General features: G+C 41.7%; 1 protein-coding gene across 8 annotated transcripts in view; it reads left to right on the plus strand.

Annotated features, from left to right (window-relative positions):
* Positions 1-24,965, plus strand: part of ZNF521 (zinc finger protein 521) — a 348,131-nt gene that overhangs the window by 3,710 nt on the left and 319,456 nt on the right. The gene's annotated exons all lie outside the window — the stretch shown is intronic.

The raw sequence follows: 24,965 nt of genomic DNA on the forward strand, positions 1-24,965 counted from the left end.
GGTTATATTTACGGGTAGATGTTAAAAGAAGTTCAGCTGAAATTCTTTCCCCCATTACTCTTGTGAATCTTTTAGTACTAAGTGCACAAAATTAACCAATAGATAATGTAAAATTGTTTGTTTATAGTAGTGTGTATAATTATCAGGATTTGTTCTTGTGAAAACAAAGCCTTGATATTCCTCAAGGCTTTCTGTAAACAAAAATTAAGGTAAAGATGTAGCTTCTGTTTTCTGTGTGGTCATATCAAATAAAGTCTTTGTGTTGTATCATCAGCCCATAAGCAGAGAAAAGATCATAATGTCAGAGGTACTGTCATTGACAATAAGTATTGATCTAAACAAGCAGTGACATATTGAAATGTATAGTTTTCACATTCCTATACATTATTCTGTTCATCATTCTCTTGACTCATAATGCATTCTAATATCACTCAATGTATAATGATTGGTGCAATACTTTGATTCTTACTGTTACCCTGCAGATGCCTGATCTCTGAAGCTAAGCAGGGTCAGGCCTGGTTAGTACTTGGATGGGAGACCACCTGGGAATACCGGGTGCTGTAGGCTTATACCATAGTCTTTCGAGACTGAAGGTTGCCAACCACTGTGTAAATTCATATTTTTCAATATCTTTTTTGAGTGCAGCTGAATTTTAAATTTTTTCCTTGGAAGGTGACCATGTTTTTGAGTTGATTGGCCTTATTCTAAGGAAAATGCGAGTTAGTACTACTGCAACTTTAAGTATTGCAATATTTTCAAAATATTTATAAATCACTAGTATCTTTACTTTAAATTAAGATGCAGCTGCTGCAAGCAGAGTTGTAAGTATTTGCTGTAGTTTAATAATGTCAGTGTAATGCTGATTTACAACCCAAACTTAACTGTGTTTACCCAGAAGTCCCACTTCTTTTGATGGGAGTTGCTTTTGAGTAAGTCTACCTAGGGTTTTAGACCTATTTTTATATCTTTGACATAAGTAATGGATAAATCATTTGGAGATCAATTGCATTTTCAGCCTACAAAGGAAAACTACAGAGGCAAACCACTAGTAGTCCAAAGTGGTAAAAGCTGCCTAAATGTATGAGTGCTGAATGAATACATAAACTACTAAGAAGACATTAACAGTGGAAAAAAGTGGTTGAGATCTGGGTGGTAGTCTGCAGTCTTTAACTACTTAATTTGGGAGCAATGTCTAGTTTAGGTAGAGTCAACATAGAGTAAATGTCTTGAGGTTTGTTATCTACAGGTTCAGCTTGTCATGCCCCTTTAATAGAAGAAAATATTTCAGAGGTGTTTTTTTTTATATCAGTGACATTTCTGATAACCTGACTGTAAACTTTAATTCCAGGACAGTAGTTACTGTTGGAAGGTAAACATGCCAACAAAATATCAATTGAATTTGGGGGGTTATTGATATCAAGTGAATGATGATAAAGTTCATCAGCAGTTGTGGATGCTAACAGCTGATTATATGGCTCTTGCCTCTTTATAAAATATCTTCCTTTGGAATGATTCACTGCTTCCACTTCAGGAGGGGAAATGTGGTGGCTGCTGAACTTGTCTTTAATTTGTCTCAATAGTAGCATTTAACATCTTCTGATTCAAGAATAGTGTGTTGTGTTTTGCTTCTTTTGAAAAATCTTAGTCTGGGAAGTAAATTTTCATTTGGAAATAGTGATCAATTTGTAAACCATACCAATATGCTAATGAATTGTGTCAAGATGTATTTGAGTGCATTTAGGGGGTAGGTCAGAAAAGAATTATCTTTCCATAAGCATATCAAGCATGATATTTGTATAGGAGTTTAAAAGCCAGCACCTACAAGTTGGTTTTATAAGCTTTAAGAATGAATGGCGTTAGATTTGACAATCTTGACCTGGTTGGTTTTTTTTTTATTTTCCCTTTTCTTTCTCCATGGCAGTCATTTATCCCATTTCTTCATGGAGCTCTCTAGATGGGGAAGCTACTCTGTGCACTTCTCATATGAAGAAAAACTAGTTTCAGACACCCCCCAGCCGAAAGGGGAAAGAAAGAAGAAAATGTAGCTGCTTAAGAGTCGTTTTCAAATACTCTGTTCCCCCCCCCCCGTTGAATTTTTAAAGAGGAGTAGACAAATAAAACCATGACACTTCTATACTGGAAAATTAGCAATAGCAGAGGCTAAAATAGATCCTTATGCATGTGTAAAATCATTCCTAGGTTTTCCTGTGCAAAGGAGAGAAGGGAAAAGGATGTTTCCAGTACTGCATATTTAATATGGCCATTGGAAAGGATTAGCTTTTCTGTAATTTAGTACATTCTCTGGCCTCTGTCACTGACCTGTTTTACCTATTTGCTTATGGGGGTTTCCGGGTCATTAGCATGTCTTTTAAAATAGGAAATTGTTCATTTAATAATACATTATAATCCAATGACATACTCAGTCTGGATTGGGAAAAGCTACACAATTGTAGTGTTTGAATACAGGTGCAGTTTTAGATATGTTTCAGGATTCATATTGCCTTGAAAACGATCCCATTGATAAATATGCTGTAAAAGTATTTATAAGCTCTCATCTATGTGAACCAAAGTAAAGTAGTATTAATTATGCCCTGTCAATCAGTGGAAGGGGTGGAATCACTGGAAATTATGGATGTTCAATTAGCTATAACGAGAGTAGTGGCATCATCCCACATGTAAGGATCTGACACTTAATTGTTTTTAAAACTTTTTTCCCCTGTGTAATGCGTGTTTCTTTTTGTTATACTTATGACACTGAGACTTATAGATTTTCTGATTCCTAGATAGAGAGAAGATATGTTTTTCCCAATATACAATGCTTAAACATTCCAGAAGTGTGCGTTTATTGTGACATGATGAAAATTCTATAAAATAAAGGCCCCAAATAGCTTCTAAAGGAACTATTTGAGAAAACCTAACCGGCGTTTTTCTTTGGGACTGTTAGAAATGTGAAGAATGTTTCCCATTTATATTTCTGACTATATTTTCAGAGAGAGAGGGTTTTTGGTCATATTCTGGAGAGCCAAAATGTATTTTTGCCTGGAAAAGCACAGATGTTGGGATATTACTGAGGATTGTAATTTAGTTGAGTGAGACTGGTAATCAAAGAGTAGTGGTTACTCATCTATCAACATGTTGAATGTTCTTTTCCTCTTCAGACCTTTACTTTTACATTGAGTAGATGTAATTCAGTAGATGCGGAATTCAGCATAGACAAAATTATAATTGTTGTGGGTTGTAACCCTGCCACCTACCTAAGTCTCACTGTTGGTCTGAGGGACTTATTGTGAAATGACCAGTTTCAGTAACACATTAGCCTTATATTCTTAAATGGGAGGCAGCCAAAATTCATACAATCTACTTGGCATCTAAACCAAAAAGATCAAGGTTTTGAGCAAATTGTTACTTTTTTTTTGTGCCTGGCCAAAATAGGGCAAAAATGAGAATATTTGACAGCACACAGGCACACAGCAGATCACAGATGATTGAAACCTTCTTGCAATATCTTTATCAAGCAGAGAACTCTTTACAGTCATCCTTTAGTGTTGTCAACTTTCTCTTTTTATTTGTTAATCTATAGAACATTCAGGTTAATCTGCTTTGTCAGTGTGAATAGTTGATAGCACTCTGACATTATTGGATTTATGCCTTGATCCAACAGGCGTGGGATATTGCACTGGACATGGAACAACAACCAGAGAGGAGTTTCTGTGGCCAGTCTATCCTGGGGTGCTGTTTGTTGGCTATAGGCATGATATAGAAACCTTTTATGAAATACTGGATGTGGCCATTGTAGCTGTCTTTATAATAGCTAAACTACACATCTTTACATGAATCAACCTCTATCCTTTTCCTACCAGCCCTCCCTATGCATTGCCTTGCAGTGTAGCAGCTGTTCACAGGACGATTCTGCCATAGTTGATGGTTGTGATGGTTACTGTTACAGTTGTCCTGTGCCTGTACAGCTGCATGCATCAACTTCTTCAGCCACCTTGTGGTGCAGGCTCAATACCGCAAATTGTGGCATTGCACTATGGGGCATTGGTTACTGCAAGATGCATCTTGGCTAAGGCCATGTTGTGATCCAGAGAATGAGGCCATCACAGGAATGACACCACCTTGTTTTCGTTGAGGGGAAGTATGAAAGTCTTGTGTACTGGTTCCTCCCCTCCCCCCCCCCACAGAAGAGCAGAAACTTCTGCTTAATCAAGGTGGCCAAAGAACAACATATATTACTCGAGTTATACGCTGAATTTTCATTTCATATGGTCAGAATAATACAGATGTCTTACAATTAAGAGATCTTGGAACTGCTGCCTGGACTTTGCTTCATTTGCCTGTACTGAGTCACATTTAGAATGTAAAGGATAATATTTGCAGTGTTGATCCAGGATATCTTTGGCTTTGTGCTTCCCGTTAATTCTTGCGTTATAGGCTGCACGTCTTTACAGCTACCTTAATCACTTCAGTTCCTTTGTTACAAACTGCATTCCTAGTGTTAAAAACCGTGGACTTTTCCCTAATCCTTGGTGTTTCCAAATGTGGAAAAGTTTATGAAGTTAGTGATAGTGGGTTAGTACATGTGAATGGGAACATTAAGACAAAACATCCCTTTTCAGGGATGGGGCCGAATATTTTTCAGCATAAACAACACTATTGGAATGTTATTTTAAAACCATGAGTGTTTTAAATGAGTGATATATGGAGACAAACCTCAGCATGATGCATTTTCCCATATGTATATGGAATTTTTTTTGTTTTCCCCTGTTGTTTTGTCAAAGGTCAGCATCAGTCCCATTGGGAGGAAAATGTGGTCTTGTGTTTCATTTTTTGCCTTGGGGTGTACATGCAGCTTAGCAAGAATTATGTATGCCTTATTTGTTCGTGTTTGGCTCTAAATGTGTGCATGCCTGGTATTTAACTGAATTTAGCAATATTGTCACTACAAAGCAGCTGAAATTCAAGGATTGAAGTTCTTGCTTAACTTCCCTGCTTAATCAAGTGGTGGAAGAGAAGTTTTAGCAACAGCCCAGACCAATGGTAAATACTGTAATAGAACACCTGAGAGAAGAAATGAACCTCAAAAAAATGGAACATAGTGGCTTTCTTTATTTAAAAAAGGCACAAAATAGCCTCCCTCTAATTCTAAGCAAGTTGGACTCTTAGCTTGCACCACAGTTCACCTCAAGTATGAGTAATTATGCTAGTTTAGTAATTATTGGAGATGAAAGAAACTCTGTAAGATGTGAATCCTTCTAAACTTCAGTAGCTTTATTTCAGCTAGAATAATGATCAAGCAGTAGTTAGCCATATGCCTGGGGATTATGTTGTAGCAAAAAAAGACCGGAGCTGATCTTGGGTGCATCTCTATTATAACACTTCACAGTTTGCATTTCCACTCAGCAGTTCTGCTTTCCAGAGTGAAGACAGAAACGGTTTGCATTGACTTACAGCCCAGTCCTTTCTACTTGCCCCCCTCTCAGCCCAGATCTGGCTTGTGTGGCTGCTGCTGAGGTCTCCCTGCCCCGCTCCCAGCCCCAACCCTCCCCTAGTCCTCTGACTTACCTGCAGTGGCAGAGGTTCTTTGGGCTAGTGTTGTCCAAACACAGTCTCCAGGGCTTTGTGCTGGCAATAGTGGCCTGCAGAACAGCGAGATCTGCTATTGTAAGGCCTGGATGGAATTGTGCCATTAGTGTGTTTGGTATCGGAGACAGGTCAAGGCAGTTGAAACATGGAGCAGAAATTGAAATATTGGAGGTTTTTCCTCCACTTTGATAGTACAAATATTATGAGTGTTCTGCAAAATCTTTTTGAGGCAGGCTGCTTCACCCTGACTAATGTCTGCTACAATTCTATGTACTTCTCAACCCAACCCCAACGCTAATATGCCCACATTTTCTCCGTTAGAAAATTGAATCAGTTAAGCTTACAATTAGTCATATTTCATTGTAACTCGGCAAAGAGGGCTGCTAACTCGGCAAAGAGGGCTCTTCTTAAAAGTGATGTTCCTCTTATGTTTACCAGAGGAGAGCAACTGATGCTCCTTATCTCAGCATAATTTCTTTTCTAGTGGGCTGTTAGCTTCTTCTGAGTTTCATGTTAGACTTGTTAGATTGTGAGGCCTTTCGGCACAGGGAACCATTTATTTATTTTGCTCCATAAGCTGCTTTCTGAACTTTTTGTTGCAAAGTGGATTGTAAATATTCTTAATTTTTTTTAAATGGCAGCGAACTGTTAAAAAAAAAATTGAACAGGATATCCTTGTAACTCTAGGTTAGGATGAAGGAGAAGTTTTCCTTTTTGCCATTGAAGAAGACAGTGATTCTGTTGAGTTGCCCTCTTCTTTCTTTTGGACATTATTGTAGATTTTATTTTTAAAAGAGATGCTGTGGTTTGGAAAATACATGCTCGAGAGTGTATGCAGCATATGTAACAACCTTTACCACATACTTTAAGCGCTTCAGGATGGACCTTTATCCGCTCTTCAGAATCTTGCTGAAACTTACACTGCCAACATTAATTGAGGTTGATTGACTTTGATGGCAAATGAAATATAAATATTTTAAATAGTAAAAATGGAGCTTCTGCTGTTTGTGTAAGAGGCTTTAGATTTAAAATACGGTTCCATCTTAAGTTTGCATACTGTGTATGTTAGGGCTTGTGTTTCCAGTCTGCACCATCCCTTGCTTCGTATTTACAAACTTAACTGTGCTTTCCTGAGGTGGGTACTGTCACATCCCTTCTACAACATAATAGACACCTGTTAGTCAAGGGCAGGATGCCTCTCCAACTTTAATAATAGCTGAAAATGAGAATGTCAGCAGTTGCCACCTGTTATTGATACTCAGATTCTCAAAGTGTCTGTAGTCATACTTTGCGCAATGCAATTTCTTGGCATAATTCATCCTAAATATGTAATTTGGGTTTCATGGCAATTTTTTATGGTGATGCAGGATTCCACCAGCAATATTTATGCTCTCTTTAACACTGTAAAATGTTCAGTTCAGAGTCGTAATACCCCAGGCCAGTGTTTCTCAAACTGTAGGTTGGGACCACTAGGTGGGTCACGTCCATTTCAGGTGGGTCCCCATTCATTTCAACATTTTATTTTTAATATATTAGACTTGATGTTACCATGGTATGTGACTGCATTTGGGGAAATGTTACAGACCTGTACTCTTAACAAGCTGCTATATATATATTCTTTTAACAATGATAGTAAATGGGACTTAGTCTTGGGGAAGTGTGGGCGGGATTGCAGCCTAGGATTCTTAAAAATGTTCCTGCTTGATGATGTCACTTCCAGTCATGACATCACTTCCAGTGGGTCCTGAAAGATTCTCATTCAAAAAAGTGGGTCCTGGTGCTAAATGTGTGAGAACCATTGCCCCAGACTATTAAGCTCACTGTCTAATCAGACTCCTGATTTACAGAAGTCCTGAGCTGCTTGGGGCGCCCAGCTTTGGCAGCACCAGAAACGGCTGCCGCCTCATAATATGTGCCCCAGGCTACTGCGGGCGGCACCTCGGGAGAAAGGAACTTTTGTCCCCTTCTCCTGGGTAAGGGAAGCAGCCTCGCAGTGGGCTCAGTACATCTCAGTACTGATGGGATGGAGGCCTGCACTCTGCCTTCTCCTAAGGGGGCAGTTCCATATTGCAAGGAATGGTAAAGGACATGTCCAGGTTACCCTCGGGAGGGCACTCCATCAGTAAAGGAAGAACTCACAGTGCAGAGGCTTGAGGCCACTTGTCTGTAATCCCCTGAGCTTCTTCACCTTGCTGGGCTATGGTCAAGTTTGAGCCAGTCCCTAGGAGCCATGAAGATTTGGGGCCAAGTTGGGGCTCTGGGTGTCCAGGCCCTTTCATGATCCCTCATTGGTTTTGCCTCTTCTGCCCCTCTTTCTTCCTCTTCCTAGGCCCCTCTCTGGTTTGTTCCTTTCTCTTCCTCCACCTGTGCTCTATCTTCTGCCCTGGCTCTCCCTGTCTTGCACCCCACTTTTATCATGCTACATCTTTCTCTCTGTCAGCCTCATGCCTCTTGTCTCTCTTTCCTTTCCTTGCTTTTTTCTCTTTCTCAGTCATCTGTCTATACCTCCAATCCTTTTTCAACCCCATCTCCTTTACAGAGGCTGGCCTGGCCAGCTTGCCTCAGTCTCTGCTCGCCCGCTCCTGGCAATATTGTCATCCAGGTCGCCCCAGCCAGGCACAGTACAGCTTTCCATCATCTGGAACTGCAGTGGGCTATGGCAGTGTCGGAGGGCTCGACAAGCCCTTAATTGATGTTAACGGAGCTGGAGGTGACCCTGTGGCTCATGGGCTGCCTCAGATCTTTGCATTATCAGTAATTGTTGTTGAAAATGTCTTTCATTGTGTTAAAACAGTTTAGACGAAAGTGGTGCGATGTGGCCATTCTAAAATTGGTCACTATAACAATACTTCTTATCCTTTGTGCTCAAGTGTACGTTTTCCAGGAATGGGCTTTTTATTTCAGCCTTTTATTGTAGAGAGTAGGAAAGAAGCCCTTCAAATCAAATGCAGGTCCAACCTTGTTATACATGGATTTGACTCAACATGAATGGCCACTGCAGATGAGAAGGAATGTGCTGATCGCTGGAGAAGGGGGAAAATGCACCCCTTTACAATGCTTTTCTTACTGTTGTAGAGATTTTTATCTCAATATGATGAGAAGGGCCCCTTAGTTAAAGGAAAACAGTACTTTACAATAGTTAGAGAGAGGGCTTCAATCATTTTCTCTCCAAGCTACCCCATCCCTTCCCCCTGAACTCATGAAAGAAAGATAATCCTTTCTAAGGGCCTGGAGAGAGACTGATTGTTGGATTGTCTTAATGATTCTGTCTTAACATCACAAAGGTCAGCGAGACTGCCCACCTTAGCAAAGGGACTTTGTTTTTTAACTGGATTTGCTATAGTGCCATTGAATTCTGGGAATGGAACCCTTGCAAATTGTGTAGCCTGTATATATGTGCCCTGTGGTCCTGCTAAAGTTTATTTTCCATTCTTTTGATTAAGGTCCCAATCCTATCCAATTATCCAGTGCGGTGCAGTTGTGCCAGTGGGGCATGCACTGCATCCTATGGTGGAGGGACAATAACAGAGGCCTGCTCAATGGGGGCTGCATTATAGCAGCACTGGTGCTGGAAAGTTGGATAGGATTGGGCCCTAAGACCCTAGGAAACAGGTAAGCTGACGGGTCTTGCATGTGCAGCAGTTGTGTAATATAGGTTTCTAGGTGTAGGTTTATTTATCATTGCTGCACTTTTATTATTAAACAGAATCCTACCAAGTATATACAACATGTATTCATAATACAATCATCTTCTGCTATCAATTGTACTTTGGACTCCATAGTTTGGTAATTTGTTCTGTTGTTCATTAAGAGGTGCTTATTTTGTTCTTTCCTTGAGTGGAAGGACTCTTTGTTGTTGTTTGTCTACAGTATTCTTCGTTAAAACATCTGCCTACAGAATGGAATAATTTGGTGACAAAGCAATTAGTATTTGTCAACAGTATTTCCAATTTGTGGCGTCACTCTTTAGTCTTTTTCTTGTGGTTGCTACTGTGATAATGATCCTCTTCCTTCTGTATAGTTCACATAGAATTCTGGCCATTCCTGTTCAAGGACACAAATATTTTCAAATGCTGCCATGCATAACTTGATTTTCTCAGCAGTTGAGTGGGGTATTGGGTGTGTTTGAAGGTTAGAATGGATTAGGTCAGCTTTTCTTAGTCAGTGGTATGTGTACTACCAGTGGTACTGGAGGTGTTGTCTGGTGGTACGTGGAGGGCCCCCGCCACTTGGCAGTGCGACCAGCATTGCAATGTGACAAGCAGTGGTAGGAGGCTCAGTGGGCAGAACTCCAGTGTGTGCTTTTTGCATGCTCAAAAAAGCCCTCCCATCTGCTGTGAGCCTCTTACCAGTATTTGTTACTGTGTGTGTGGCCTCCCAATCCAGATGTAACTGGTGGTGTCATCGTCATATGGAGGTGGCCATGAATTATGAATCTACTTTATGAATGTGAACATATACAATAAGCATTTAATCCCCTATGTTTGCAAGTGTCTATTCTTTGTTTATGGTGTTGTTGTTTTTTTTTTTTTACACAATAAGCTTTAATCTTCCTGGCCCAGGCCAGTTAATTGATTTTATTCTGGGGTCTGACTCCAATGTGGTGTTTTCTGCCTCCCAAGGAGTAGGAAAAATTTAGATCTTTTTCTGCCCTTTGCAGTGCAAAACAAATTTGATCCATCCACTCATCCATTTTTGATGCCTTCTGCTTTACATCCTACACTACAGCATAGCTATGCTGGACTATCTGGTTTAATATATATTTATTTTATTTTATTTATTTATACAGGTATTTATATACCGCCTTTCTTTGGTCGTCAGATTTCTCCTCATACTTTAATCCAAGGTGGTTTACATAGGCAGGCTGTTCTAAACCCCCATAGGGATTTTTTCAATTGAATAGTTCTAGTCTTTCATAGAACTCCTCCTTCCAGCTAGATTCCTTCCCGGTCTGGCCTCTCTCTGGCCCTTCGCCTTCCATGCTCCACTTGGCGGCAACTCCCTGCCACCAAGGGTCAGCTCATCAGTATATCAGCGTGTCCTCAGTTCTCAGGTACTTCCGGTTGTTTCGAACTGGCAGCCTCAGATCTTCAGGCATACAAGGTGGCAGCTCTACCAACTGAGCCAGACCTCCTGCCCCATTTATCACCATTCCATCTATTCAAGCTTGAACAGTCATCATGTGACTGCAAAGTTTAGAACTTGCATGTGTGAAATAGCCATCACAAACCGAAGTTTTGAAAAGTTTTCCACTGGGGACAGTTCACGCATTCTGCTGCTGACTCATCAAATAGGCCCTTTGGAGAGATTGAGTTTATGCATTCATTACAACAAATTTGCAATCTACAGCATAATGCAAGAACATATACAGTTCAGTCACACAACATACACATAGATTAGACACGCTGAATAAATTTCAGTTTTGTGTTGTAGCTTTCAGAATGATCCCAGTGAGGTAAAACTAGAATTTTATTCAGGGTCTGTCCTATCACCCTCACCAAAACCCTCACCAATTTACCACTCTTTTGATCCTGATTGTGATTACAGTGGAGAAGTTAAGGGTTTAAGGTTGCAATATGCTTACCTGAGAGTAGGTTCTGACTGTTGGCCATTCATATCAGTGATTTGTATTTTGAGTATGTATGAACAGATTTGTTTCTCTCATGTCTTTCTGTGTTTTGTGTCTTTAGATTAAGTGTAGATGTAAAATATCGCTAACCTAATTTTATTTGGAAGAGACTCTTGTAGATGAGAGCCTTGTTTGATGAGTTTGGGCAGTGGTGTCACTAGGGTTTTGGTCACCTGGTGCAGGAGACCAGAGCATCACCCCCATGATGGACCACCTCCCATGCAGTGGGTGGGGCAGTAATGCATCATTTTTTGGGTATAACTTTTGATAGAACAGATATTTTAACATGGTTTGTTTGATTGCCTCTAATGATATATAACATGATGGTATTATTCGAAAATACCAAGATTTTAAACATTTTGGCCAGTAGTGGTATAATCCCCCCTATGTGTATCACCTGGTGCAGACTGCACCCCCCCTAGCGATGTCACTGGGATGCTGAGGGTACTTTGTAAACAAACCACCAACTGTTCTTAATGCAAGCAATGCATTGAAGATTATACGAGAAATAATAGGTGACCTTTTCAGTGTTGGGTTCACTCAGCAACCTCGACTATGAGGTCTGAGTCAATGTCTTGTCTTAAGGAATTAATATACAGTTTGGTTTAAAGAAAACCAGTTAGTTGCCTGAAATATCTTTAATTAGTTGTAAACTTTAATGAGAATCAACTTTAGCTTGTGTGGTTCAGTGGATATTATTTGGGGGAATCCAGGGAATGTTAACTTGGCTAATTAGCGGGACAAAAAGAAAACCAAAGAGTTTAACTGTGTTCTTAAATTCTGTTGGTTTTTTAAAACTGTTTTGGAACAACATCTTTATGTTTTCAGCAGTCTAAACAGGATTGTCCCCACCTTAGATATTTGATCTGCTTTAGCCTTCTTGTAAAAGTTAACAAGATTGACCTGCAAAAAAGTTGCATTTTCCCAACTCTAATGCTTACTTCCACATGCTAAAAGTTGTAGCTAGCAAATGGGGATTTTACCAACATTTCAAAATCAATTTCACTGACAGCAGTTATTCAATCAGTACCTAAAGGAAAACATTTTTTTTTTTTGCTTTTGCTTCTACAGTTTTCATATGAGTCATGTAAAATTGACCCAAAAAATTCAGTACTGGAGAGAATGTGAGAACACTCTCATTGGCTAATGAGGTTTCTGATGTCATCATTCAGTTCTGGCAGGAATCAAGTACTGCTGAAAGGATTTTGGTCTCAGTTTTCACACTTTCCTCTATTTTTGATAGCTCTGCTGTCACCTGCCACCTGCTGTCACCTGCCTAAACCTTATTCAGCTCTGAAGGGGATCAAATCCTTCAGATTAGTTGAGAGGAGGAGGGGGGCTCTCTTTTCTACTGTGACTGTGCTAGGCTCTCCCTGTGTATCTCCTGCAGCTTTCTTGATCAATCTGCTGTTGCTGTGTAGACCTAAAAAATCTTGTTTTGACAAAGCCGGCCTTTTGAGGATGAAAAGTTTGCTGTTCTGATTTAGTTAGAAATTCGGGGTGGGCGAGCACTGAGGAATTCTCTTCTCTGACCCCTAGATCTGTGAATGTGGAGAGTGATGGGCAATCTTTTTGGAGTTGATTTTTTTATCATTTTATATGGGTTATTCATGGTTCTTAAAAGCATTAATAATAATGGGAGGGGGATAAAGTGTTTTAGGCTGAATGTGAGTCAGTTGAAGGTATATAGTCCAGTGTGGTTGCTAAGGGAGGACTACCAAGTGGATCAAGTCTTTACATCTTGGCTTAATTCTTTCCATTTGATAAACAGTTCTGTGTTTTAGTGGTTGATGTATGGGTCTACAACTTGGCTCTGTTAATGTTTCATTACCTTTCTGGAGGCTGCACCTCAGTGATAGGGCTCATGCTTAGCATGTAGAAGACCTAGGCTTCAATCCCTGGTGTCCTTGGGTAAAACTAGGGAGGAGATGTGGAGAGCCACTGCCAGTCGATGTATGCAATAGCATAATGAGTTAGATGGGCCACTGGCTTGACTTGGTATAAGGCAGTTTCCTATGAGTTACAAGGATTTTCTCATTTTCATTGTAGATGCTTTTTTCCTCTCTAAGTTTGAAATGAAGAAATTGACAGTAAATGGCAGTAGTTTTCACACATTTAGTACTGGGACCCACTTTTTAGAATGAGAAGCTGTCAGGACCCACTGGAAGTGATGTCATGACCGGAAGTGACATCATCAAGCAGGAAACTTTTTAACAATCCTAGGAGGAAATCCTACCCACACTTACCCAGGAGTAAGTCCCATTTACTGTCATTGTTAAAAGAATATACATAGTAGCTTGTTAAAAGTACAGGTCTGTAACATTTCCCTAGATGCAGTCACACATCAAATCTAATATATTAAAAATAAAATACTGAAGTGAATGGGTTCCCACCTGAAATGGGTTCATGACCCACCTAGTGGGTCCTGACTTACAATTTGAGAAACACTGGTATATGGAATGCATACATGTGGTCAACAAATTATACTTTGTCTTGACCCTGCTGTTTCTTAGAGCTTTAAACTTGTTGAAAGTCTGCCCTCAATAATTTTTGCATCAGCTATTCAGATTTAGGGTGTTCTTACACATTAGGTTAAATAACAGTCACATCACAATACTATCCAGTCGTGGTCATGGGTATAGCACAGGGAGTCCAAATCATGGCATGAACGTAGTGCTGGAAGCCAGGCTTTTTGCAGCTTCCGAAGAGAAGGGCGCATATAAAAGGTCAGGACCATGGACGGCTCCATGGCTAGACCAGACACACAGCAAGGCAGGCAGGCTTGGATGTTGTTCCAGCAGAAGTCTTAACCAGACCAAAAGTTTAAGTACCTGCTGAAGAATGTAAGGATCGGTTCTGTAGCCGTCAGGTGTAGTGGCATGGTAAAAAATATGGATCCTGTGCATGCTTCTCAGGCAAACCTTTGCAGTCAGAAGAGGAGGTTAGAGCTGTGTGCTCTGATTGTGGTGCGGGTGCTGAGTTAAAGGGTTCCTCTTGCCTAGGTGGTTCTGAAGTAGGGGCTTCCAGAGTATGTGATAGGGAATTCCCTTCCCCAAATCCATCTCCTCCTAGATCGATCTGCCTCATTCCCCAAGTACAGAGGTTCTGTACTCAGGACCATTACAGATATTCAGCTTATGAGAGCCTTGTTTGGGACTTGATGAACAATTGCCCATAGTTATAAGTGGCAATGCTTTGTGATGAACTGTTGATTCCATTGGTTCCCTGTGGAAACTGATTGTAGTAGTTTGATATAGGCAGGATGTCAAGTGACAAGTGCAGCTGGTATGACATTATGTGTAAACATTATTTTCAGCTCATAAAACATCACAACAATCTTTTTATGTGTTGAAATCACTATGAGTTGACCTTTTTCCAGAGAATATGAGGAGCCAGAATTTCTTGCAGTTCATTGTATTTTGAGATTGCAACTTAACATGACCTGGAAGACTTTGCAAAGTGACTTTAAATTATGTTGAGAAGCTGTGATATCGTCATGTGTTCAGCTGTTCACAAGGAAGTGAACAGGTGAAAATACTTAGAAAAAGTAAATTTGTGTTGACTTGGAATGTACAAATAGCATTGTGAATGTTTTAAAAAGATGGAAAGCTTTGAACTCTCCACTACCTGTCATAACTACTCTGTAGTTGCTCTGATCTGACTGTTTTAATGGTTTTTGTGTCATTTTTCTGTAGACGGTTGGTCAGTAGATCTACAGAAAGTTGGTTCATACATCATTTTGTGCATCTTTTGCATGTCTGTTTCTTTCAGTGGAGATTCTGGAGTGGACCCACCCAAACCATTTAACTGAATGAAGATTACCTTGAAAAAGTGAACCACCGGTGAGGAAGGGGGTCTTGGCCAAACATTTCTACACCCTCTAGCTTGCTGAGCTGTAGCTATAGTGCCATCCCTGAAAGTTGTTTTACCAATAGAAGAAATATTAAAAAAAAATAGAGGTGTAAATGAGGTAATAAGGGTGGCAAAGCGGGGTGTTTGTTGTGAGTGCTTGCACAAGCTCCAGGAGTAACTTACTGAGAGCTTGCACAAGCTCCAGGAGTTGCAAGGAGCCCTGTGCAGCCCTCTGCAGGGGCTCCCTGAGGCTTAGAACGTTGGAAAAAAGTAGGAAGTGGTTTCCGAGTTGCTCCCTGCAGCTCCTGAACCTTGTATCAGCCCTCAGTAAGTACAAACACCCCCCCTTCACCCCCTTTAGTGGTGTGATCCTGGGGGTCACTTTGCTGCCTCTCCCCTTCCCCTGCCCCTTAAAGGAACAGGAGAAGCTTTACAGGAGCTGGTGGGTTGCAATCCACCAGTTTGAGTACCACTGTATTATTCAATTCATTCTCATATTTATGTCAAGAATGGTAATTTGCTAAAGGGTGGCACCAAAGAATGGTAGCTGCTTGATCATTTGGAGATCCTTACTTATATTTTCAAAACCCTTCCCCTTATATTGTGTGCTGTAAGGGAACAACAATACATGTCTAGGTATAATTGCTGTCACTTTGTGAAATAGGCCACCATTCTTCCATGAGACAAGCTATTGCCAAAGGTTAGTCTGAGCTGGGCTCAGAAAAGGCCCCATAACTTGTGCAGAGTGCATTTCTCTTTCTCCATAAAGCAACTACACCCAGTCCTCGCAAGTTTGAGATTAGAAAGCAGGGTTTTCAAGTGGGGGCTCCCAATGGGGTTGACTCATAACACCCTGCCCTCAGTTTTTAGAGATTAGTCACTGTGATGAGTGAGCCTCTGCAGATGTAGAAAGTCTCCCTTAACCATATCAAGGAATTGAGCCATAGGAATCAATGCACACTCCCTCCTCCAGCTTCTTACCTATCCTATGCACTGTGCTCCCCTCACAACTATCAGGGCTTCCATTAATACTATCATTAGCTATTGCATACATTACTACTTAGGCAATGTTGGTAGAAAGCAAACAACTTTCAAAAACATCTTCCCCCATTTAATGTCCTGTCTATCAGTAGTGCTACTGGACCAAAACCATTTTGGAAGCATTTGTAATCTGTAGATTAAATTACAGATTTAGATTTAGATAGATTAAATGTATTGATCAAATTAATAAAAATGAAATTACTGTTATTTTTATGATTGCTGTTATTCATTAGTCATACCTTGACATAGGCCCCCTGATATCTTATGGGTCTCATCAAACACATGCTAGCTATATAACTGATGTCAGCCCATGGAGAGAAATGGGAACGTGATGGAGTGGACTGAAAAAAGGAGAATAGGATCTGGTATGCTTGTTTGCCACCGAGATCCTTCCCCTCCAGCCCGCTTCCACTTCTGCCTTCAGTGCCAATTAACCAGCACCTTCAAGCTTCCAGGAGCTGCTGCCGCACACACCACACCTCTCACAGCGTGCAGTAGTGGCCACGTAGCATGTGACAACGGCCTGGCATTTGTACCACTATAAAAGACCTTGCACTACTGGCATGCTAGTACTTAAATCAGTAATGTACACTAAAATCTCTTATTTAAGTCAGTGGTAGGTTTGTATGCATCAAGAAACCTTATTAAACATGATTTAAACAGCATGATCTAGCAAAATATTCTCATCACCCATTGAACTTCCTGAAAGCAACAAGAGTGAACCCATATTTCCTGTTCTGGTTCTTAAGTGTCTCTTTCTGCAACTTGTCTTATCTCTTTGAAGTGGGGTGGGGGGAACAGTTTGTGTTCCTTATTAGCTTCACATGCACAGGCAGGAAAAGGAAAATGCATGAAGATACTTCTAGAAATTACTGTAATTTGTAGATGCTAAAATAATGGCATACACATATCACTTCTGTCTGGGTAGCTCTGTAAATTGCGTATTGATTATGCTAATATGTCTAGTGTCTCTATTACTTGTCTGCTGATACTACTCAAACATGCAGATTGAATGCATTTTTTTCCTGCAAAGTTGACATTCTTGTGGGAAAAGACTCTTGTAAGATGGGTGAAAAGACCAAAGAACTTCTAATCTTTATGCATAGGAGGGTTTATAAAATAACTATTTATTGAACTGCAGGAAATGCAAAACGCAAGCAAAATAACGTGGACAATTGTATGAGGTCAAAACCTTTTCTCTTCTTCTGCCTCCCAGCGACCATTGTTGCTGTATTAGGCTGATTTTGTTGCACGTTCCTTAAGGAAACCATGTTAGGAAAGGTACTAAATCAATAGCAATCTATTTTTATAGTTTATTTTGGGATATGTAGCTTCTCTTGCTTTGTTTAACAAGCTGAGAAGAGCCTCAGTCATTCAGGGCAGTAGGTATCCTTTAAAAATTTATTAACCTGCCTCGTGTTGAAGAAAATAGACTTTTTTCAATTATCCAAAGCTTTTATTTTTATTATAGTTTGTAATAGCATAAATACAATAAATCACAGCCTCTGTCCTTCATACTGAATTGCTTTAATACATTGCACTGTGTTCTTCCTGCTTTGTATTCACCCATTCTTTGTCATGCACCCATGCACCCTTTGTCATGCACCCATGCACCCTCAAGTGCATATTTCTTTTTGTATTGGCCTGCATATGTTGGGCCTGTATTTGCTTCAAGCATGGACTGGTTTTAAGAGGCGGCCTAGTCATTTGTGGAATTGGGTTGTCAGAGGCTGAAGGGAAAGTGGTGAATGTTGTTTCCTTGGCTTTATCAAACCTTTAGAATCACAGAATTTTAGAGATGGAAGAGACCTTGGATGTAATCCAGTCCCACTCCCTTGGAGGGTGGGCAACTGCTACAGTGTCTTTGATGGGCCACTATCCAGCCTTTGTTTGAGAACTTTCAATGAGGGCAAGCCCACTACTGCTGTTGCAGTTAGCAAATTCTTCCTCATGTCTTGCCTAAATCAATTTCCCTGTAGTTTCAACCCACTGATTGTCATCCTTCCCTCAGAAGCTACACAGAGCTAAGTTTTCCCTTTCTTCTGTGTGACAGCCCTTTAGATGCTTGAAAATGGTTATCATCTCTCTCTTTAGCCCCCTCTTCTCCAGGCTAAATGTAACAAACTTTAACCACCCCATTTGGATGGTCTTTTAACCACCCCATAGGATTCTTAAAACCACCCCAAAAGATAGGAACCACCCCATAGTTCTTTTAACCACCTCACAGGATTTGGTTTCCAAACCCATTACCATCTTTGTTGTCCTCTGAATCTGTTCCAAGTCATCCATATCCTTCTTAAAATGTTGTGCCCCCAAACTGGATGTGGTGTTTCAAGTGACTTCTTTCTAGAGCAGGACAGAGTGGAACTGTTATTATTTGTGATCTGGACTCTGTACCTTCAACCTCTCTTGGTTGCTCTTCAACCTCTCCAGACTGAGAGCAAAATCCAAAGTCCAGCTGAAATGTCTGCGTGACTTCCTCTTTGCCGACGATGCAGCTGTCACTACCCACTCTGCCAAAGATCTCCAGCAGCTCATGGATCATTTTAGCAAGGCCTGCCAAGATTTTGGACTGACAATCAGCCTGAAGAAAACACAGGTCATGGTTCAGGATGTGGACTCACCTCCCTGCATTACAATCTCTGAGCATGAACTGGAGGTTGTCCATGACTTTGTGTACCTTGGCTCAACGATCTCCGACACTCTTTCTCTCGATACCGAGCTAAACAAGCGCATCGGTAAAGCAGCTACCACGTTTTCCAGACTCACAAAGAGAGTCTGGTCCAACAAGAAGCTGACGGAACATACCAAGATCCAGGTCTACAGAACTTGCGTCCTGAGTACACTTCTGTACTGCAGCGAGTCATGGACTCTTCGCTCACAACTGGAGAGGAAACTGAGCGCTTTCCACATGCGCTGCCTCCGACGCATCCTCGGCATCACCTGGCAGGACATGTCCAAACAACACAGTTCCAGACAACACAGTCCTGGAATGTGCTAGAATCCCTAGCATGTATTCACTGCTGAAACAGAGACGCCTGCGTTGGCTTGGTCATGTCGTGAGAATGGATGATGGTCGGATCCCAAAGGATCTCCTCTATGGAGAACTCGTGCAAGGAAAGTGTCCTACAGGTAGACCACAGCTGCGATACAAGGACATCTGCAAGAGGGATCTGAAGGCCTTAGGGATGGACCTCAACAAGTGGGAAACCCTGGCCCGCTTGGAGGCAGGCTGTGCAGCATGGCCTTTCCCAGTTTGAAGAGACACTTTGCCAACAGTCTGAGGCTAAGAGGCAAAGAAGGAAGGCCCATAGCCAGGGAGACAGACCAGGGACAGACTGCACTTGCTCCCGGTGTGGAAGGGATTGTCACTCCCGGATTGGCCTTTTCAGCCACACTAGACGCTGTGCCAGAACCACCTTTCAGAGCGCGATACCATAGTCTTTCGAGACTGAAGGTTGCCAATATACCTGGACTCTGCACCTCTGTTAACGCAGGCGAGCATTGCATTACGTTGCTGGCTTTTGTTCAGCAAGTAGTTGTATAAGATGGTGTTCTTCAAAGTATGGTTCACAACCCAGTACTGGGTCTCAAGATGCTTTTCAATGGGTCACAAGGACAAAATAAACAACCCAGTTTCTTCATGCTTTTCCACTCCCCAAAGCTTATCCTGGCTTCATCTGCCTCTCTTTTTCTCTTCTCCACCCCATTCCACATCACCCTTGGGAGCAGGTCTTGTGGGCAGATATCCGCCACTTCCTTCCCGTTCACTAGCCCCCCCTCAACTTTGAGTCTCGAACAAGGCAAAACAGTTGCACTAACAGCAAGTAAGATATAGTCACAGGCTACTTTCACGGTGCCATAGCTAACCAAGAGATCTGTTTCTGGAACAAGATGGAGGAAAGAAGTGGGGTACTCTCCTACATCCCTGACAGAATGTAAAAACGGTGGTGTGGGGGGGGAGAGCTTGAGCAACAAAGCATGCTGGGAGTTGTAGTTTGTAATATTAAGAATGGGAAACTTGGCTTCTCTTATGCAGTGGGTCATTGTACCTGGTCATGATGTCATTGCCATTGCACTGGATGGTGGGAACAAGTTTGAAGAACACTGCAATAAGACTCCTAGATCCCTTTCAGACATGGTGATACCAAGTCAGGTCTCCTCTAACCTGTATTTGTGTCTTGCTTAGCTTTGGAGTTTTCTTCCTCTGTTATAGCAAGCCTACCCCTTCCATTACCAAAGCCAGCCCAAACCCCACTCTGGGGTTGGTGCAACTTGCTGTGAGTGTATTGGCCTTGTGACTATCACTTGCAACAATTTAGCTTTGGGAAGTGCCCTACTGTGGATTACAGAGATTGAGTTATTAAGAAGAAGAAAAATTTGATGTCTGGGGAAAAAAATGTCCCTGCAACAGCTGATATGCACTCTACGCAGCAGTTATGTTTTGCTATTGTATGCAAAAAGCTTAAAGGGGAACAGAGCATCTTCAAACAGGCACTGGGTACCACATCAGGGAACCAAGGCAAATGGCAGCTCCCTGGCATATGTCCACCATATGTTTCCAAGCGCATGTTACTCCTTCACATTTTATGTGTAAAGCCAGCAAAACCCTGGTATAGCGGTGGCTAACATGACGGCTGCCTAAAGTGTGAATTCAGCTTGTGGTATCACAAAACGGAAACAGGCAGCAGTATTAGCTTCTCTCTACCATCTGTCACCATTTAATACAACTTTATCCCATCACTACCCTTTTGTCAGTCCTTTTGCTTCATCTAAGCATGTCTATTTGGTGCAGTGTGGCTTCAGTTTCCTCTCCTCCCAAACCTACCTTTCTTCTGTCACTCCCTCTTGCCACCATTATTCAGTGTATAATTGTTGACAGTATAATCCTCTGGAGAATTGTCAGTTCTCTATTATGAACCGCACCTCCTACGTTTTAGCACTAAGCAAATATTTAGTAGTGGCAGTAAAATGAGTACTATCAACTCAAAAATGATCTTGTCCTATACGAAACATTTGCACTGTTTTGTCTGAGATGGAAGAGGCATAACTGTGCCTCCATCTGACGTTATGCAGACTCATGGTTTAATCACAGTCCCTCATGGCATTCAGTCATTTCAGGTTTTAAACCTGAAGTATTTTTGTAAACTTCTAGTCTGGTTTTAAGCAATAGGGGAATTGCTGTGAGTTCGGAACCCAGAGAATTCCAACTTATTCTCACCAGAAGGTGTATGCAATCAGATATAAAATTGGGGATCCAAAGTCATGAATGTTGTTCAAAATTATGATGAAACCAATGGCATACCTGAGGGGGGCAAAGGGGGTAACTACCCCAGCCACAGGCTGGGGGTGGCATTGCACTGCCATCCACCCCACCCGTGCCACCCAGGGCCTTTTGCCCAGAGGCATTCTGAGGGCTGGAGAAGCAGCACACTGCTTCCCCAGTCCTCTGAAGGCCTTGTAAAGGCGTTGGAGGGCAAACAAAAATCATTTCAGGTTTCACGGAGGAAACTGGAAGTGATGTTTCTAAGCCCTTAGAAGGCCTTCTGAGGGCCAGGTAAGCCTCCCTAGACCTCAGAATGCCTTCCAAGGATATTAAAATGTCACTTTTGGTTTCCTCTGTGAAACTGGAAGTGATTTTTTTTGGCCCACTGAGGCCTTTACAAGGTGTTTGTAGGGTAAGGGAGGCAGTGCGTTGCCTGGGATGCATTTGGGGGGGGGCAGCGGCAGCCTGTGATCTTGGCCTTGGGTGCTACCGGGTACAGGATTGCCAGTGGATGAAACTATGGCTCTGTGTTTTGTCTGACCTGGGCCCATCTGTATTTTAATAGTACTACTACTGCCACCACTGTTTACCTTATGCGAGTGGTCCCCAATCTGTGAGGTGTGGCTCTCAAGGCCAGCACAGTGAACATGCAGGAGTGATGTGGGATGCTCACCATCTAGCAGTGAGCACCTGATGCAACACTGAAAACAGTGGTAAGAGGCTTGGCATGAGAGCTCTGCACATAAGATTTTCACTGCTCTAAGTATCCACCTGACCTGAGCCTCTTAACTGCCATTTTCAGCACCACTCTATGGTCTCCAACCCAGAACTAACTAGCAATCGTGTCATCAGCACTTATTTCCAGGTTTCGAGCACTGTGTCTGCAGCATAGAGAGTGTCACGACAGTAGGCAAGTGTGGGTAGCGCTGCCTTATGATGAAATAGTTCCTTTTCAACAGTCTGCTAATTGCTGGGATTTAAATGGGTGTGTTGTGGCAGGGCAACAGGACATGAGACATGCAGAAACTGGTAGTCTTCCATGAAATGGCTACTCAGCAGAGGAAACAATTGTGGGAGTTGATCTTGAGTGTGTATGTGTTTTCTCCATGCTAATATACAAAAGGTGAAGTCCCAATGCATGCTCAAGATCCTATGCGCTGTATCGACTTACAGATCTAAAAACTGCTGGAAGACTAATGACAGCCTTCACTGTATTAATATCCTGAGCAAAGAAGAGGCCAAATGGTAATTCTTTTGTCTTTGAGAGAAAGAGAGGGTTTGATTCCCACCTTATGTGCAGTGGAGCCCATTTGAATTCTAAACCCATTCTTTGGCTTCAGGCAGACTTATGGCATTATGATATGATGGATGAAGGCCTATCAGTCTGCAGCCTTTGGTGTGTTTGATTAGCAGGTGCTAGTGATTAGTTGACTGTTGTGGACTGAATAGCTTATAGGCATTCTGATTTATTGTTTAACGTTGTTGGCCAGGGCTTCAGTATTTGAGTGCTATTGGGTTTATGTTTTGTTAGCTGTAACTATGGTTCGGTGGCCGTACGATGCGGTGAGATACTAAGGGTACTAAGTAAAGAGTGGTCTACACTTCTGTTTCTCAGTAGGTGCAGCGTGGAAGAAACACAAACAATTGTTAAGAGAAGACTAGGTCCTCTCAGACTGTGTGTGTGTGTGTTGCATTGTGAGTGTCTGAACTTCCTAGTTCACTTGTAAGTCACAAAGTACCAAGTACATCTGTTCTTCACAGAATCCTAGGTATGTCTACTCAGAAATAAGTCCCATTGTGTTGAATAGGTCTCACTCCCAAGAAAGTATGTGTGGGATTGCAGCCTTTGTAGTGTTACTTTTTGGAATTGAAAAGTATGCTGTTGGCTCATGTGATCCCACATCTTTCTTTAATATATCTGCTTCCAAGTTTTATATAGGAATGAGCTCTCCTAGCACATGGCCTGTCACTATTTCATCAGTTTTGAGGAGACTAGAAACAAAAAGGAAGTCAACCTAACTAGCCATCTCCTGTGATTGGGGAGTTTGGGTGCTTTGTGCCTGATGTCTAGCTACAGTAACTAAACAGGCCTAATTTGGAAAGTAAGAATAAAGGTTAAATTGTTTTTAGCAAGTGCTACCTAACCATATCCATCACCACAGGAAGGATGGTAACCCCACAACAGCTGCTATTAAGAATTTTTCTTATTGCCAGACCAACTCATGATATCATTTTGCAGTTTGGGCCTTTTAAAGGATTTGGACCCGGTGCAAAGGCAACTGATCTTAATTTCCTTCATGTAGTGTCTTTGAATAAGATGACAACTGGGGGAACACACCCAAACTTGCTTCCCAGTTGCACTATCCTTATAAGTCATTGATCTCAATGCTTCCCGAGTTATACTTCTTGTTGAGTCTAGCAGATGGAGTGTGGCAGCAAAAGTGCATACCAGATCTTATCCCCATTTTTCAGTCCACCCAGCCTCCTTTCTTTCCTTGGGCATATGCTACATAGCTGGCCTGTGTCCAAGGAGATCCATATGCAGCCAGAAGGCCTACACAGAGGTAAGTAGTTTTTTTACTTACCTCTGGATGGTCTTCTGATTCCCCTCCCCCCCCAGCATTAAAGAGTTGAGTCATTACTCAGACCACATATTCATCACTAGGAGAGAGAAGTAAAGAGTGTTTTGGGACCTAACTGAATTTCTGAATATGTTTTTCAGCTGGAAGGAAGTGGGATAAGTTCCCTTACATCACCACCTTGCATTAGCAAGCAGAGATCATCCATTGCAGTGTGTGTTTGGAGGAATTGGCCTCATTAGGGTCTCCCACCGATTCAGATTATTATTAGGAATAAAGGGTGCTGCCTTATACGAAGTCAGCCCATTGGTCTGTCTAGTTCAATATTGTTGACACTGACTGACAGAGGAGCTCCAGAGTTTCAGTCAAGAATTTTTCTCACCATATCTGGAAATTCTCAATATTAAATTTGAAACGCTCTGCATGGAAAGCATGTGTTCTCCCACTGAACTATAGCCACTCCCAGTTTCTTAAAATGAAGTTACAGGCTCCCTCTTTTTGTGACTGGATAATACTGTGGGCAGTGGATAGGAATGAGTTTGGAGAATTTGCAGCTGCCTATCTTTCCTGCAGCATCGCAAACCCCTGCAGATGTGTCAGGGAAGGACAGTACCATGAGTAGGACCTGGCTTGGCTGAAAATAGGTGTGTTGTAAGGTTGATGGAGTTGGGTGGAATTCTGTATTTCAGCTTAGAGGGTTTCATTGGATATAGAATCTCAAGAGGAGAACTGTCTGTCTTGATCAGCCATTTTCAATCACTGTGCCGTGGCACATTGGTGTGCCACAAGTGGTTCACAAGTGTGCCACAGGAATTTGGGAGAAGGTTATTTATCAGTAGGTCCAATTGAGGATGTGAGTCCCCAGTGGCAGCACACTGCGCCTTGTCAGTTGTCAAAATTGTGATGGTGTGCCTTGACCATTTTAGTGCCTTGTCACTGTGCCATGAGATGAAAAAGGTTGCAAATCACTGGTCTAGATCTATGTAATGATTAGTGGCAATACTTTATTTAC

Source organism: Tiliqua scincoides, chromosome 4, assembly GCF_035046505.1.
Source record: "Tiliqua scincoides isolate rTilSci1 chromosome 4, rTilSci1.hap2, whole genome shotgun sequence".
NCBI classification, from domain to species: domain Eukaryota; kingdom Metazoa; phylum Chordata; class Lepidosauria; order Squamata; family Scincidae; genus Tiliqua; species Tiliqua scincoides.